This window comes from Dendrobates tinctorius, unplaced genomic scaffold, assembly GCF_039654945.1.
Source record: "Dendrobates tinctorius isolate UK_male_01 unplaced genomic scaffold, ASM3965494v1 ptg000087l, whole genome shotgun sequence".
Taxonomy (NCBI): Eukaryota; Metazoa; Chordata; class Amphibia; order Anura; family Dendrobatidae; genus Dendrobates; species Dendrobates tinctorius.
In genome coordinates, this window is record NW_027361755.1 from 8390684 (window position 1) to 8408474 (window position 17791).

The window sequence follows — 17791 nt, forward strand, 5'->3', positions numbered from 1 at the left end:
ATGCTTTAGCCACAGCCACCGGCTCCAACCTCCTGTGACCCGCTGCTCCGCCGCTCCCCCTACCCTGCTATCCTGAGGAGATGGCGCATGTGCCCACCGGGAGGGCTCTATGTGCCCCCTCTGGCACACGTGTCATAGGTTCGACGCCACTATGCTAGTGTGATTCCACCCAAATTCTGCGTACTTGTATTAAGCCCACGTTCTCACGTTCAGTATTTGGTCAGTACTTTGATCAGTATTTGTAAGCCAAAACCAGGAGTGGGACAATCAGAGGAAAAGTATAATAGAAACACGTCGCCAATTCTGTATTTATCACCCTCTCCTGGTTTTGGCTTATAAAGACTGATGTGAAATACTGACCAAATACTGAACATGTGAGTGTGGCCTTCTTCTGTATATATACACTACACAGTACCACTCCTCCTGTCCTGTATATATACACTGTAGAGGAACACTCCTCTTGTCCTGTAAATATACACTGCACAGTAACTTTCCTCCTGTCCTGTATATATACACTGCATAGTACCACTACTCCAGTTCTGTATATATACACTGCACAGCACCACTTCTCCTGTCCTGTATACATACAGTGCACAGTACCACTCCTCCTGTCCTGTATATATACACTGCACAGTACCACTATGTGGCACCCCATTAGTTCGGTTGCCACAATAGCCTTGCCTCCCTCCAGGGGGGAGTGATGTCATGCCTGGAAGCAAAGAAGGAATCCCCCTTACCAGGTAGTTCCAGCATATAACACAGTTCCTGCTCAAGGCCAGCAGAGGGAGCTCTAAACCCGACTTCAGGGGAACTGCTCTCTCTGGTCAGGAGAAGTTAGTGGTGTTAGAGCCTGAACAAGGTTGAGAGAGGACATGTGGAGAGGTCCTGGGAGCAGAGCTGTAGCTGAGCTCACCCCAGGCTTGCGCCAGTGACTGGGCATCGGAGCCTGAGGCTGTGTGGGTACTAAAGCCCCAGCAGCAGAATCTGAAGGGTGGCAGACCATAGATCCTCTGTCCCCTGCTGATACTCTCCGACACAGCAGCACGTGTGAGTTGGAGACATCAGACAGGAGCGACCCCTGAAGCAGGCTCCAGCTGCCTGTCATGCGAGTGGAGTTCCACCTAAGCATCAGACAGAAAGAGGGACTTGAATAGAGTATACAGCAGCAAGTACCTCAGAGAATAGCTCTAGAAAGGAGGCCTCACAACCCACCTGACTAGGGAAATTCCCAAATTGCTTCCAGGCTGACTGGCTCCAGAACTATCTGTAACCTGAGCCCTGCACTGTACCTGCATTGCTCAGTAAAAGGTAAAGGAAACTACACCCTGCTGTGTGCTCTGAATCATTCTTGCACCACACTCACCACCAACATCACCTTTAATATCCTAACTGCCCTAGGTTACAGCTCTACCCGTGGACAGTTTAACTATTTCTGCTGCCCTATCATCATCCCAGAGGATCTGCATTGCAGCATCGGTCCGCTGACCGAATACCACGTGTCGCGTCATGAACACTTTATTACAAACTTTATCCCTTTTTCACTATCTCCCCTTTTATTGGACGTCCAGGGCCACGGACTGGGTCACTGCTGCCGTGACACTGGCCCTTTAAGAAGCGGCCCTGTACCGAGTATCGCCACTGCCCTGGCAGGCGATCCAACTACTCCTGCACAGTACCACTTCCCCTGTCCTGTATATGCACTGCACAGTACCACTTCTCCTGTCCTGTATATATACACTGAACAGTACCATTCCTCCTGTCCTGTATATATACACTGCACAGTACCACTTCTCCTCCTGTCCTGTGTATATACACTGCACAGTGCCACTTCTCCTATCCTGTATATACACTGTATAGTACCACTTCTCCTGTCCTGTATATACACTGCACAGTACCACTCCTCCTGTCCTGTGTATATACACTGCGCAGTGCCACTTCTCCTATCCTGTATGGTACTGTATACTACCACTTCTCCTGTCCTGTATATACACTGCACAGTACCACTTCTCCTGTCCTGTATATATACACTGCACAGTATCACTCCTCCTGTCCTGTATATATACACTGCACAGTACCACTTCTCCTCCTGTCCTGTGTATATATGTGGTGCCCCTGAGGGTTCAGTCGCCACAGAGGTACTGCTCTTCCTCCTGAGGTGTGGTACCCCACCATCCAGGTAAGGTGGAGACACCTGACCACACTCCAACACCTGCACCCAACACCACAAAGTAGTGTAGCAAAGCACTTTCGGCGGCTCCCTGCTTGGAGTGTAGCATAGCATCCCTTGGTGGCTCCCTGCTTGGAACACGAAACGTGCTGGGAGGTGGGTGGAGTTTAGTTCACATAAAAGAGCGGGAAGAGTTGAGTCAGTCGTTCAGCCTTTCATTCAGTCAGTGAGTGAGGATGTAGAAGGACAGAGAGTGAGAAAGAGAAGATCCCCGGGAGAGGGATGGACGAAGGAAGTGCTGCAGCAGGCCACAGTGATCTGGGTCTGCTGGCACAGGAAAGAGACAGAGAAAGGAAGCTTGATTCTCCATTGGGAAGAAGGATTAGCACGGAACGTGAGGAGAATAAGAGAACAAGGGCCAGGGTTAGAGGAGAACCCTTTTCAAGTTCTAAGCTCAAAGCCGGGGTCCAGTCCCCGAGGTTGTACGGATACTAATGGTCCTGCAGCAGACACCGGAGGAACAGAAGTAGTGACCACTTTATTCCCACTCAAGACTTGGGGGCACAACAGCAACATATTAGTGAGCCGGGACTTAGTAGCAAGGAGACCCCAAAGCAGGCTGCAGCTGTCTGCCGTACAAGTAGAGTTCATAGGAACATCTGACAGGAGGAACTCCAGTGTAACTCAGTACTAGGAGTACTTAATTCAAAGGCGCTATAAGAGGAGACGTTCAGAAAAGGCACATATGTTGGCGGAGTGTTGGAAGGGAGTATTTCATCTGGCCTGGAAGTTGGCTGAGCTCCTGACCCGGAGGACACATCACGGATGCGGGCACCTGTACCTGCAACAGACTGTGAGTAAAGCTTTGGAACTACATGCCCTGGTGTCCTCCTCTTATTCCTGCCAAGCACTGCTACATCCCTTGCACCTGACACTACACCATCTACATGTCACTTCACCTACACTGCCCTGGGACTACAGCCCTGCCTGTGGAGGGCTATAACATCACTGCTGCACCACACCATCTGTCCCAGAGTATCTGTCTGCAGCGTCGGCTTACATCTCTATTGCCGAACACCACAGGTGGCGTCACGAATCACTCATCATAAGCACACTGAACATTTCCCTTTTACAATGGGCGTCCAGAGCCACGGGCCGGGTCCCAGCTGCCGTGACATCTCCCATTGTAGCTCATCGGGCCTGGTACCGAGTACCCCACAGCTCTGGGAGGGCGACCCATATACACTGCACAGTACCACTTCTCCTATCCTGTATATACACTGCACAGTACCACTTCTCTTGTCCTGTATATATACACTGCATAGTACCACTTCTCCTCCTGTCCTGTATATATACACTGCACAGTACCACTCCTCCTGTCCTGTATATATACACTGCACAGTGCCACTTCTCCTATTCTGTATATACACTGCACAGTACCACTTCTCCTGTCCTGTATATATTCACTGCACAGTACCACTTCTCCTCCTGTCCTGTATATATACACTGCACAGTATCACTTCTGTCCTGTTGTTGGAGAGGCGATATTGGTCTTTGGGAGGGTTAATATGGCTTTATTATTTTCAGTATTCCTATGGGAAAATAATAAAAAAAATATTGGAAAACCCATTCAAATGGATTATCCCAAGTAATCCCATATCCCGAGAACTTTGCAGTCACTTGGGTCCGACCGCTGGGACCTCCATGATCCCGAGAACCTGCGCTCTAAAGAGCACCATGTAAATTGACCTGTGGACGATCATGCGTACTCCGGCGCCATTCACACATAGCTTTTCAAATAATGCCTTTAAGGCTAGTTTCACACTTGCTTTTTTTTGCAGCGCGTTTTTCCCGCAAAAAAACGCATTGAAAAAACGCATACAAAAGCATACAACTGCTGCGTTTTTTTCAAGCATTTTTATGAGCATGCATGAAAAAAACGCAGCGTTTTTATGCGTTTGTATGCGTTTTTAGTGCGTTTTTACCGCGTTTGCGTTTTTTTCCAACATTAGGTGGCCCCTCACACTAACCCAAACCATGATTTTACTAACCCTAACCCTGACCCTAACCCTAACCCTAACCCTGACCCTAACCCTTAACCAAACCATACTTAACCCTAACCCAAACCCTAACCCTAACCCTGACCCTAACCCTAACCCTAACCCTGACCCTAACCCTAACCCTGACCCTAACCCTTAACCAAACCATACTTAACCCTAACCCAAACCCTAACCCTAACCCTGACCCTAACCCTAACCCTGACCCTAACCCTTAACCAAACCATACTTAACCCTAACCCAAACCCTAAACCCTAACTAACCCTAACCCTAACCATGACCCTAACCCTAACCCTAACCCTGACCCTAACCCTTAACCAAACCATACTTAACCCTAACCCTGACCCTAACCCTTAACCAAACCATACTTAACCCTAACCCTGACCCTAACCCCAACCCTAACCCTGACCCTGACCCTAACCCTAACCCTAAACCCCCTTAACTAACCCTAACTCTAACCCAAACCCCTAAATTCCATGGTTAACAAAAAAAAACGCATGTGCAAAAAAACGCATACATGAGCATGCCAGTGCGCACGTATGCGCATCCATAGGCTATAATGGCCATTTTTAGCGCAAAACGTGCGCATGCGCTTTTTTGCAGGGCCAAAAAATGCAACATGCTGCGTCTGGAAAATACAAACGCACACCCCAAAAAAACGCAGCGCATGAAAATCGCATACGTGCGCTTACCAGCGCGCAGGTATGCGCACCCATGTTAAATATAGGGGAAAAAACGCATGCGCACGTATGCGTTTTTTTCCAGCGCTAAAAAACGCAAATGTGAAACCAGCCTAAGAGGAGTGTTGAGGGGCACAGCAAAGTATAGCAAAATCCACTGATCGGGTGTGGAGGGAGTTTTATAGTATGTGGGCTGGGGGGGGTTTGTGTGGCAGTGCTGCTTTTTGTCCCAGTCCGGCCCTGGATGGCATATTTATAAGGATTGGCCGTGGACTAAAAACATGGAGAAAATTGTGAAGCATACAGCATCTCAGTGTAGAAACTAAATGTACATCTAAATGTAGACACTAAAACGGAAAATCTAAGAAAATACTAACATTTAAGCATATTGCTTACCCCATCTTCTTGGGAAGACAACAGAATTTGGATTCTAGAAACCGTTGTTTAGGAGTATTCAGGCAATATGGTAATTGACATTGTTTTTTGTAAAGTGTATCTCTATAAATAGTCCATATAGAGGAAATAACACGTTAGCGTTGTTTTCACAGATGGGCTTAATTCTTTGTTTTACATTTCACAAACATTTTAATAGTTTGTTAAAGGTAAACTGCTGATATAATACAATAATGGCCAATCCACATGACTATTTTTTTCCTATTTTTTCTATTTCTAGAACTAGTAGTAGAGCTTCAGCAGATAAACAATGATTTTATTAAAGCAGCAAGCAGTCCGTGACACATCGCTGGAATCAAGGCCTCTTCCTCATCATGCTGTTCACATGACAGATTCCTTTTAAAGGAAGCAAATCTTTACATTTTCCTAGGAAAACAATAGAAATGCAAACGCTTAAGGGCGCAGTCAGGCGGTCTTATAACTCAGATGATGATCGCATCGCAATGCACATACTGGCCGTCAGCTCTCCTGACCCGAGCGTGAGAGCATGTATTTCTCTGCAGCTGTCACACTTGGGTCACGAGAGCCGCCTGCCAGTCCGAGCATTGTGATGCGATCGCCGTCCTTGTTATATTGCTCCCTAATGGTTGCTACAAATGTGGTCGGGAAGCTTCCTTTTGGGACAACAGCCATAACAGAGGAAGGTAATGAAACCCGGCGTATGTGACATGTGGGCAACAAAAGGCTCAACAAATTGAATCTAATAGAATTAGTCACCCACATGAACACCACAGGACTATATGACCAGTTGTGATAAACAACAGCACACGGGGGGGGGGGACGAATCCAAACAACAACTGATGGTCCTAATAAAATTACTTTATTTCACGTAATGAGGCAAGGTACAAATACAACGTGATAAAGAGCATAAAACTAATAAAAACAGCGAATGAGGACACAGGGGCCCAAGTAGGCAGAACTGCACATGAGTACATTGAGAATTATTCTATAATCATATATACCCAGCAAGTAGTATTATATATTGTAGAATTCATGCTATACTAAAGGGTAGACAGTCTGAATAGTATGGAATCCAGGCAACAGTCAAAAATATACATATACACAATGTGTAGTACATGGACAGAAATGCAGATGGCAGACCCAGGGTCCCGGTGTCCTCCCTAACGCGCGTTTCGGAACACCTTCGTCAGGGGGCGCAAGGAATGGAGTGAAAAGCGCTGATTTTATAGTGGGCATAAACCGGAAATGGGACTGACGGCGAAACCGGAAGTGGTCACCGGTTACCAAGCCGACGCGCACGCTATTGCGTGCATACATAATGTGCATATGCGGCAGCAAGGTCCGTTGCCTGGGGGACACACACGCCTCTCCAGGCTTGACAGCAGGGAGGTGTGACGCCCAGATCTCGCCGGGCCCCACGAGACTGGACGTCCACAGCCCCCAGCGTCAGCACAGGAAGTGGCGAGGGAGCCGCACAGGCGCAATGGAGAGTAAGAACATCAATGCCACCATGTCAAAAAAGGGCAAATACACAGTTTTCTTCAGGGACATCCATCAATATGACGATATGGAATTTCTGTTCTGCATATCTACTTTTTATGCTGTGCTGCATATGTGTTTTGGATTAATTTATACACATGGATATTGGGCTGTCCCCCCTTTCCCCTTTCCCCCCTCCCCCCCCCCTTTTTCCCTCCCCCCCGCTTTTCGATCCAGCATCTGGTTTATTGTATAATATTATGCACAATGATTGTATAGAGATATTTCTATGTTCAGATTATGATAACACTACCTTGAATGTATTCAGTCTACCTTTAAATGAATATGTATATTTTTGACTGTTGCCTGGATTCCATACTATTCAGTCTGTTTACCCATTAGTATAGCATGAATACTACAATATATAATACTACATGCTGGGTATATATGATTATAGACTAATTCTCAATGTACTCATGTGCAGTTTTGGCTACTTGGGCCCCTGTGTCCTCATTCGCTGTTGTTATTAGTTTTATGCTCTATATAACATTTTATTTGTACCTTGCCTCATTATGTGAAATAAAGCAATTTTATTAGGACCATTAGTTGTTGTTTGGATTCGTCCTCCCCCCCGTGTGCTGTTGTTTATTACAACTGGTCATATAGTCCTGTGGTGTTCATGTGGGTGACTAATTCTATTAGATTCAATTTGTTGAGCCCTTTGTTGCCCACATGTCACATACACCAGGTTTCATTACCTTCCTCTGTTACTATCTTGTCATTGCTGTGTTTCGCACAGGTATCGGTGGTGTTAACATGGACTTCAGAGCCAAAGAAAAATGTTGGCTTGGACAAGTGGAACAGGTGTTTGGTACAAATACGGGGATTCCGCAATCAGATGATTCTAAAGTTGATGAGCTCTGTTCCTCGATCCAGGATTTATTGATCAACAGGACTATATTATGGTGGAACAGGGCGTTCCTTATCAAATACGTAACCAGTAACATGATACCAAGGGGGTTAAGGGTGAGAGTTATTCCCACTTTCCCCATTGAGGATGCACAGTTCATCACCAACTGGGAAGAAGCGTGTAATACATGTTCACAGACTCTGATGAAACTTCTTATCGGCCTCAATAATCAAAATATCAGTGAACTTGACAAGCTTATCGATACTGCTCAAAATGAGCTGCATTCTAATGCCTCTGCTGAGAAGATACGTCTTTTTGATGCCAATCTGGAAAAAATTCTTGACACCACGGTGAAGAAGATCCATGTGTCCCAATCGAGTAAGTTTGGGAGAGACCAGAAGGACTATCAACAACATATGGTATACTTGTGGAGGAAAAATAAAATTTCCCCACAATCATTACATCATGCGTCCTCTGTCACATCTCTTTCTTCTATGAGTGGTCAATCAGACACTTCATCTATCTCCATGACAACTAGATCGGGTGCTACTATGAATAGATTCCGTACTCGTAATTACCATCCATATAAAAGACGACAGTCGACTTCACCTGACCGCTCTACCAGAGACAATAAGGTGATTAATCTGAGTCATCATATTCTGTCACCTGCTGACATTTCCTTGTTAAATAGGGGGTTATCATTTTCGCCCACAGCTGGTTTTGACACCTTTATGGCTATTAAAGATTTACATCTATTTGCCAGATCCCTGCTGTTCAAGCGCCATTTTTTTGATCGTGATTCCCAATCTTCTCTTCCCACAGAGGAAGAACAGAATGCGGTGAGGATCCTGGAGGAGCTCGCCGGTGAAAACACCAGGGAGGGAGGTAAGATACCACCATCGATTAGACCCCGCTCCAGAAGGTTCCTCCCCCTTTCCACCTGCACGAGCATCGATATGTTCGTTCAGGTGGTAACACAAGATCTACTGAAAATTCCACAACGATTTAGTAGGGATAATTTGGATGGGGATGAAAGATCGAGGTTGCACCTCCTTAAAAACCTCCAGGATGTTGTACTGAAACCGGCGGACAAGGGTGGTAATGTGGTTATATGGCCTAAGACTCTGTATGAAAAAGAGACCTTTCGCCAACTTAACAACACAGTTTGTTACAAAAAACTGACATATAACCCCTTGTCCTCCTTCAGTTGTAAATTAGACAACATCATTAATCTATCTGTGGAGGACAACATTATTACTAAAAATCTGGCGGACGCACTTCGAGTCCATGAGCCTGTGATCTCGACCTTTTATCTCCTTCCAAAGATCCACAAGGATGCCAAGACACCGCCAGGTAGACCTATCATCTCAGGGCGGGGGGAACTTTCTGGAAAACGTGAATCGATGGATAGACTATCATCTTCAACCCTTAGTTGAGAACTTGCCTTCCTTCCTTAAGGACACCGGAGAGCTCCTCAAGAATGTGGATTGTCTGAATTTAGACAATGACACTGTCTTAGCCACAGCTGACGTCGAGTCGCTATATACTAGCATAAAACCTCAGGATGGCTTAAGGGCAGTGCACTTCTTTCTTGAGCAATCTGGATCCTCTTTGCATTTTGGTGAACTTATTTTGGATTTATTAGAATTTTCGTTAACTCATAATTTTTTCGTTTTCAAGGGGTCCTTCTACCTACAGCTCCAGGGAACAGCTATGGGAGTGGCCTTTGCGCCCTTCTATGTGAATCTGTTTCTGGGGCTGTGGGAAAAGGACCTCTTCCTGTCGGATCACCAGTCATCAATGGACCGGGTCCTACTCTGGACCCGGTACATCGATGACATTTTGCTGATCTGGCAGGGTTCTCCATCTGACCTTTCCCAATTTCTTTTGGACTTGAACAGCAATGATCTGAATATCCGGCTGACATTTGTACATGATAGTGAGAAAGTGGAGTTTCTTGACACTATAGTCAAGAAGGACAACTCGGGGATGGTACAAACAGACATCTACCGCAAACCCACAGCCACTAACTCACTTCTTCATGCAACCTCATGTCATCCAGGACATGTCATTAGGGCGGTACCTGTGGGACAGCTTCTTCGCTTGCGGCGAATCTGTTCCTCAGATTCAGATTTTGAAAAACAGGCTGAGGAAATGAGGAAGTGCTTTCTTGATAGAGGGTATAGCCGATGCTCTTTGAAAAAGGCATACAATAGGGCCAAGCATAGTTCACGTTCGTCTTTTCTATATAATAATAAGCGGGATATAACTCCTATGAAAGAAACTCAGGTTAGATTTATTACTGGTTATAACTCTCAAGCAATTAAGATCCGAGAAGTTCTCCAGAAGTCCTTGTCAATCCTAAAAGTCGATCCTATTCTATCTAAAATTATACCTGAGAGACCTGCGTTGACTTTTAGAAGAGCTAGAAATTTGAGGGATCACTTCACTCGTAGTCTCTATGCTGGCGAACCTAGGACCACGTTTCTGGATAGTAGGACCATGAGGCGTGGATGCTATCCATGTGGCCACTGCGTTGCTTGCCCAAACATGGATCGTGCCACCACCTTGTCTGAATCTAGTGGTAAGATTTATAATATTAAGAAATCTATCACATGTGATACACGGTATGTCATCTACTATGCTACATGTCCATGTGGCCTTATCTATGTTGGCCTTACTTCACGTCAGTTGAAGGTGCGTGTGCGTGAACATGTTTTGGGCATTGAGGCGTCAGCTGGCCAGATGCATGCATCCTTGCTGAAGACTATTCCTCGGCATTTAAAGCTTTGCCATGAAAGTAATGGGAGCCTGATTAGATTTAGAGGCATTGACGCAATTGATGTCAATATAAGAGGCGGTAAGTTATCCACTAAATTGGCACGTCTTGAATCCCGGTGGATTTGGACATTGAGAACTGTGCATCCTCTTGGGTTGAATGAGAATCTCAGCTTTGCCCCCTTCTTGGATTAAGGTTTTTATGGAACCCCACGTGTTGTATTGTCTTTATTGTTGTTTATTGATTTTATTTTTTTGTATCCATTTTTAACATATCATATTTTGCTTGCGGGCTATCGGTGGGATTTGTTGGTGTGGCTGGACATTGTTATGAAACTCTTTCTCCTTCAATGATGATGTGCCGTGGTTTATGCGGTTTTCTTCAGGGACATCCATCAATATGATGATATGGAATTTCTGTTCTGCATATCTACTTCTATTTTTATGCTGTGCTGCATATGTGTTTTTGATTAATTTATACACATGGATATTGGGCTGCCCCCCCTTCCCTCCCCCCATCACCCTTCCCCCCCCCCCTTTTTTTCCCTCCCTCCCCTCTTTTCGATCCAGCATCTGGTTTATTGTACAATATTATGCACATTGATTGTATAGAGATATTTCTATGTTCAGATTATGATAACACTACCTTGAATGTATTCAGTTTACCTTTAAATCTAGATGCTGTTCTGTGATAGTCATCACATGTGGGGGTTTAATCTTTGTGTATATATCACATTTATCTTTATATATATTATGGCACCACATTAATATAATGATATAGGTATTTTTTCTATCTCTAGTTTATGACAATGTTTTCTGATAATTTTTATATGTGGGGGAAGAATTTCTGTGTTTAAATTATGTTTAGTCATACAGTACAGACCAAAAGTTTGGACATACAGTACCTTCTCATTCAAAGAGTTTTCTTTATTTTCATGACTATAAAAATTGTAGATTCACTCTGAAGGCATCAAAACTATGAATTAACACATGTGGAATTATATAATTAACAAAAAAGTGTGAAACAACTGAAAATATGTCTTATATTCTAGGTTCTTCAAAGTTGCCACCTTTTGCTTTGATTACTGCTTTGCACACTCTTGGCATTCTTGTGATGAGCTTCAAGAGGTAGCCACTGGAAATGGTTTTCACTTCACAGGTGTGCCCTGTCAGGTTTAATAAGTGGCATTTCTTGCCTTATAAATGGGGTTGGGACCATCAGTTGGGTTGTGCAGAAGTCTGGTGGATACACAGCTGATAGTCCTACTGAATAGACTGTTAGAATTTGTATTATGGCAAGAAAAAAGCAGCTAAGTAAAGAAAAACAAGTGGCCATCATTACTTTAAAAAATGAAAGTCAGTCAGTCCGAAAAATTGGGAAAACTTTGAAAGTGTCACCAAGTGCAGTGGCAAAAACCATCAAGCGCTACAAAGAAACTGGCTCACATGAGGACCGTCCCAGGAAAGGAAGACCAAGAGTCACCTCTGCTGCGGAGGATACGTTCATCCGAGTCACCAGCCTCAGAAATTGCAGGTTAACAGCAGTTAAGATTAGAGAACCAGGTCAATGCCACACAAGAGTTCTAGCAGCAGACACATCTCTATAAAAACTGTTAAGAGGAGACTTTGTGCAGCAGGCCTTCATGGTAAAATAGCTGCTAGCAAACCACTGCTAAGGACAGGCAACAAGCAGAAGAGACTTGTTTGGGCTAAAGAACACAAGGAATGGACATTAGACCAGTGGAAATCTGTGCTTTGGTCTGATGAGTCCAAATTTAAGATCTTTGGTTCCAACCACCGTGTCTTTGTGCGACGCTGAAAAGGTGAACGGATGGACTCTACATGCCTGGTTCCCACCGTGAAGCATGGAGGAGGAGGTGTGATGATGTGGGGGTGCTTTGCTGGTGACACTGTTGGGGATTCATTCAAAATTGAAGGCATACCAGCATGGCTACCACAGCATCTTGCAGCGGCATGCTATTCCATCCGGTTTGCGTTTAGTTGGACCATCATTTATTTTTCAACAGGACAATGACCCCAAACACACCTCCAGGCTGTGTAAGGGCTATTTGACCAAGAAGGAGAGTGATAGGGTGCTACGCCAGATGACCTGGCCTCCACAGTCACCAGACCTGAACCCAATCGAGATGGTTTGGGGTGAGCTGGACCGCAGAGTGAAGGCAAAAGGGCCAACAAGTGCTAAGCATCTCTGGGAGCTCCTTCAAGACTGTTGGAAGACCATTTCCAGTGACTACCTCTTGAAGCTCATCAAGAGAATGCCAAGAGTGTGCAAAGCAGTAATCAAAGCAAAAGGTGGCTACTTTGAAGAACCTAGGATATAAGACATATTTTCAGTTGTTTCACTTTTTTTTTTAATTATATAATTCCACATGTGTTAATTCATAGCTTTGATGCCTTCAGAGTGAATCTACAATTTTCATAGTCATGAAAATAAAGAAAACTCTTTGAATGAGAAGGTGTGTCCAAACTTTTGGTCTGTACTGTATATATGATGGCACTACTTTTGTACTACTTGTAACCTGTTAAAATTATATAAAATATACTTAGCATTTGGCAATTTTTGGTTGCTATTTCTATCTATGCTATATCTATATATTTTTTGACATATCCTTCTTTTTTGAGGTGCTTCTAACTGTCCCTGATCACCTGTGGCAATGGATGTGTATTTGCCCTTTTTTGACATGGTGGCATTGATGTTCTTACTCTCCATTGCGCCTGTGCGGCTCCCTCGCCACTTCCTGTGCTGACGCTGGGGGCTATGGACGTCCAGTCTCGTGGGGCCCCGCGAGATCTGGGCGTCACACCTCCCTGCTGTCAAGCCTGGAGAGGCATGTGTGTCCCCCAGGCAACGGACCTTGCATTTGTACATTATGTATGCAAGCAATAGCGTGCGCGTCGGCTTGGTAACCGGTGACCACTTCCGGTTTCGCCATCAGTCCCATTTCCGGTTTATGCCCGCTATAAAATCAGCGCTTTTCTCTCCATTCCTTGCGCCCCCTGACGAAGTTGTTCCGAAACGCGCGTTAGGGCGGATACCGGGACCCTGGGTCTGCCATCTGCATTTCTGTCCATGTACTACACATTGTGTATATGTATATTTTTGACTGTTGCCTGGATTCCATACTATTCAGACTGTCTACCCTTTAGTAAAGCATGAATTCTACAATATATAATACTACTTGCTGGGTATATATGATTATAGACTAATTCTCAATGTACTCATGTGCAGTTTTGGCTACTTGGGCCCCTGTGTCCTCATTCGCTGTTTTTATTAGTTTTATGCTCTTTATCACGTTGTATTTGTACCTTGCCTCATTACGTGAAATAAAGTAATTTTATTAGGACCATTAGTTGTTGTTTGGATTCGTCCTCCCCCCGTGTGGGACAACAGCCATGCAGACCCATTTGATGCAGTGTGTGCGGGGTATGGTCTGAGTACTGACAAGCTGACCCCCCACTCCTTTAACCTCTGCAGCAATATGCTGGCAGCACTCATACATCTATTTTGAAAAGACAACCTCTTGATATGATGGTGCAATCAACTTCTTTGGTCGACCATGGTGACGCTTGCACATCCTCAGAGAGTTCTTCGCCATGAGGTGCCATGTTGAACTTCCAGTGACCAATATGAGAGAGTGTGAGAGCAATAACACCAAATTTAACACACCGGTCCCCAGTCACACCTGAAACCTTGTAACAGTAATGCGTCACATGACACCGTTGAAAGAAAATGGCAAATTTTGCAATTTTGACTTGGGGTGTACTTACTTTTGTTGCCAGTGATTTAGAAATGAATGGCTGTGTGTTGAGTTATTTAGGAGGCACATCAAATTTGCACTGTATACAAGACGTACACTGACTACTTTACATTGTATCAAAGTGTCGTACCTTCAGTGTCGTCCCATGTAAAGATATTAAAATATATGCGGTATCTATAAAACGTATATACACAGTAGTCACAGTATCACCTATAAAATGTATGTAGACTGCTGTACATACACTATATAAGTAATACTGTGATTATACACAACAGTACCACTTATATATTGTATATACAGCAGTCTATATACAGTGGGTACACAAAGTATTCAGACCCCTTTACATCGTTTCACTCTTTGTTTCATTGCAGCCATTTGGTAATTTCAAAAAGTTCATTTTTTTCTCATTAACCCCTTAATCCCATATGACGTACTATCCCGTCCATGTGCCCTGGGACTTAATTCCCAGGAACGGGATAGTACGTCATAGCGATCAGCGGTGCCCACGTGGTGAGTGCCGCTGATCGTGGCTGGTTGTCAGCTGATTATCACAGCTGACACCCGGCACAATGTGTCAGGGGCGGTCACGGACCGCCCCGACACGTTAACCCCTTGCACACCGCGATCAAACACGATTGCGGTGTACCGGGGGTTAAAGGGAAGCATCGGCAGGGAGGGGGCTCTCTCCGTGCTTCCCTGAGCCCCCCACGGTAGCGCAATGTGCAGCGCTGCTGCAGGGGGCTCCTTCCCTGCAGGCCCCCGAATCCAAGATGGCGACGGGGACCTTCGGGGGCCTGTAGGGAGCTAGCTTCCTCAGTGCCTGGAAAGCGCAGGCATGAGGGAGCCTTCTGCACTGCCTGTGACAGATTGATGATCTGTCACAGTGATCTGTGATGTGGCAGATCAGCGATCTGTCACAGGACAGTGATGTCCCACCTGGGACAATGCAATAAAGTTAAAAAAAAAAAAAAAGTGTTAAAATAATTTTTTAAAAAATCGCCAAATAAATTAGAAAAAAAAAAATATTCCCCCAATAAATTCATTTTTTGGAAATAAAAAAACCCAAAACAATAAAACTACACATATTTGGTATCGCCGCGTCCGTAACGACCTGCCCTATGAAACTGTCCCATTAGTTAACCCCTTTAGTGAACCCCTTAAAAAATAAAAATAAAAAAACGAAGCAAAAAATAATGATTTTTTATCATACTGCCGAACAAAAAGTGCAATAACGCGCGATCAAAAAGACGCATATAAATATCATGGTACCGCTGAAAACGTCATCTTGTCCTGGAAAAAAACGAGCTGCAATACAGCATCATCAGCGAAAAAATAAAAAAGTTAGAGCTCGCAGATTAAAGCGATGCAAAAATAATTATTTTTTATATAAAATTGTTTTCATTGCATAAAACCGACAAAACATAAAAAAACCTAAATGAGGTATCGCTGTAACCGTACCGACCTGAAGAATAAAACCGCTTTATCAATTTTATTGCACGCGGAGCGGTGTAAACGCACCCCCCAAAAGAAATTCATGAAACGCTGGTTTTTGTTCATTCTGTGTCCCAAAAATCGTAATAAAAAGCGATCAAAAAATGTCACGTGCCCGAAAATGGTACCAATAAAAACGTCAACTCGTCCCGCAAAAAATAAGACCTCATATGACTCGGTGGGTCAAAATACGGAAAAATTATAGCTCTCAATATGTGGTGATGCAAAAACTATTTTTACAATAAAAAGCGTCTTTTAGCATGTGACAGCTGCCAAACATAAAAACCCACCATAAATAGTAAATTAAACCACCCTTTATCACCCCCTTAGTTAGGGAAAAATGATAAAATTAAAAGAAAATGTATTTATTTCCATTTTCCCATTAGGGTTAGGGGTTAGGGCTAGGGCTAGGGTTAGGGCTGAGATTAGGGTTAGGGGTGTGTTGGGGTTAGGGTTGGAGTTAGAATTGGGGGGTGTCCACTGTTTGGGCAAATCAGGTGCTCTCCAAATGCAACATGGCGTCTGATCTCAATTCCAGCCAATTCTGAGTTGAAAAAAGTCAAATGGTGGTCCTTCCCTTCCAAGCTCTGCCATGCGCCCAAACAGTGTTTTATCCCCACATATGGGGTATCAGCCTACTCAGGACAAATTGCAAAACAACTTTTGGGGTCCAATCTCTCCTGTTACCCTTAGGAAAATAAAAAAATGGGGGCAAAAATATCATTTTTGTGGAAAAAATGATATTTTTATTTTCACTCCCGGGCGTTATAAACTTCTGTGAAGCACTTGGGGGTTCAAAGTGCTCACCACACATCTAGATAAGTTCCGTGGGGGTCTAGTTTCCAAAATGGGGTCACTTGTGGGGAGTTTCAATAGTTTAGGTACATCAGAGGCTCTCCAAAAGCAACATGACACCCCCAGACCATTCCATCAAAGTCTGCATTCCAAAACTTCACTACTTCCCTTCCGAGACCCGACGTGAGCCCATACAGTAGTTTTTGCCCACATATGGGGTATCAGCGTACTCAGGACAAATTGGACAACAACTTTTGGGGTCCAATTTCTCCTGGTACCCTTGGGAAAATAATAAAATTGGTGACTAAAAGATCATGTTTGTGGAAAAAATACGATTTTATTTTCACGCCCGGGCGTTATAAACTTCTGTGAAGCACTGGAGGGGTCAAAGTGCTCACCACACATCTAAATAAGTTCCTTGGGGGGTCTAGTTTCCAAAATGGTGTCATTTGTGGGGGGTTTCCACTGTTTTGGTACATCAGGGGTTTTCCAATCGCGACATGGTGTCCGATCTCAATTCCAGCTAAAAATGTCAAATGGCGCTGCTTCCCTTCCGAGCTCTGCCATGTGCCCAAATAGTGGTTTACCCCCACATGTGGGGTATCAGCGTACTCAGGACAAATTGAACAATAACTTTTAGGGTCCTGTTACCCTTGGGAAAATAAAAATTGGGAGTGAAAAGATCATTTTTGTGGAAAAATATGATTTTTTAATTGTACCGCTGTACGTTATAAACCTCTGTGAAGCCCTTGGGGGTTCAAAGTTCTCACCACATATCTAGATAAGTTCCTTGGGGGGTCTAGTTTCCAAAATGGGGTCACTTGTGGGGGGTTTCCACTGTTTAGGTACATCAGGGGCTCTCCAAACGTGACATGGCGTCCGATCTGAATTCCAGCCAATTTTGCATTGAAAAAGTCAAACGGCGCTCCTTCCCTTCTGAGCTCAGCCATGCACCGAAACAGTGGTTCCCCCCCACATATCAGGTATCAGGTACTCAGGACAAACTGCACAATAAATTTTGCAGTCCAATTTCTCTTGTTACCCTTGGTAAAATAAAAAAAATTGAACCTGAAGTATTTTTTTTGTGAAAAAAAGTTAAATGTTCATTTTTTTTTTAAGAATTCAAAAAATTCCTGTGACGCACCTAAAGGGTTAATAAACTTCTTGAATGTGGTTTTGAGCACCTTAAGGGGTGCAGTTTTTAGAATGGTGTCACTTTTGGGTATTTTCTATCATATAGA

General features: G+C 44.2%; 1 protein-coding gene across 2 annotated transcripts in view; it reads right to left on the bottom strand.

Moving 5' to 3' along the window:
- The window catches only part of SCAF8 (SR-related CTD associated factor 8), a 463405-nt gene that overhangs the window by 19050 nt on the left and 426564 nt on the right, over window positions 1-17791 (bottom strand). The window lies entirely within an intron of this gene.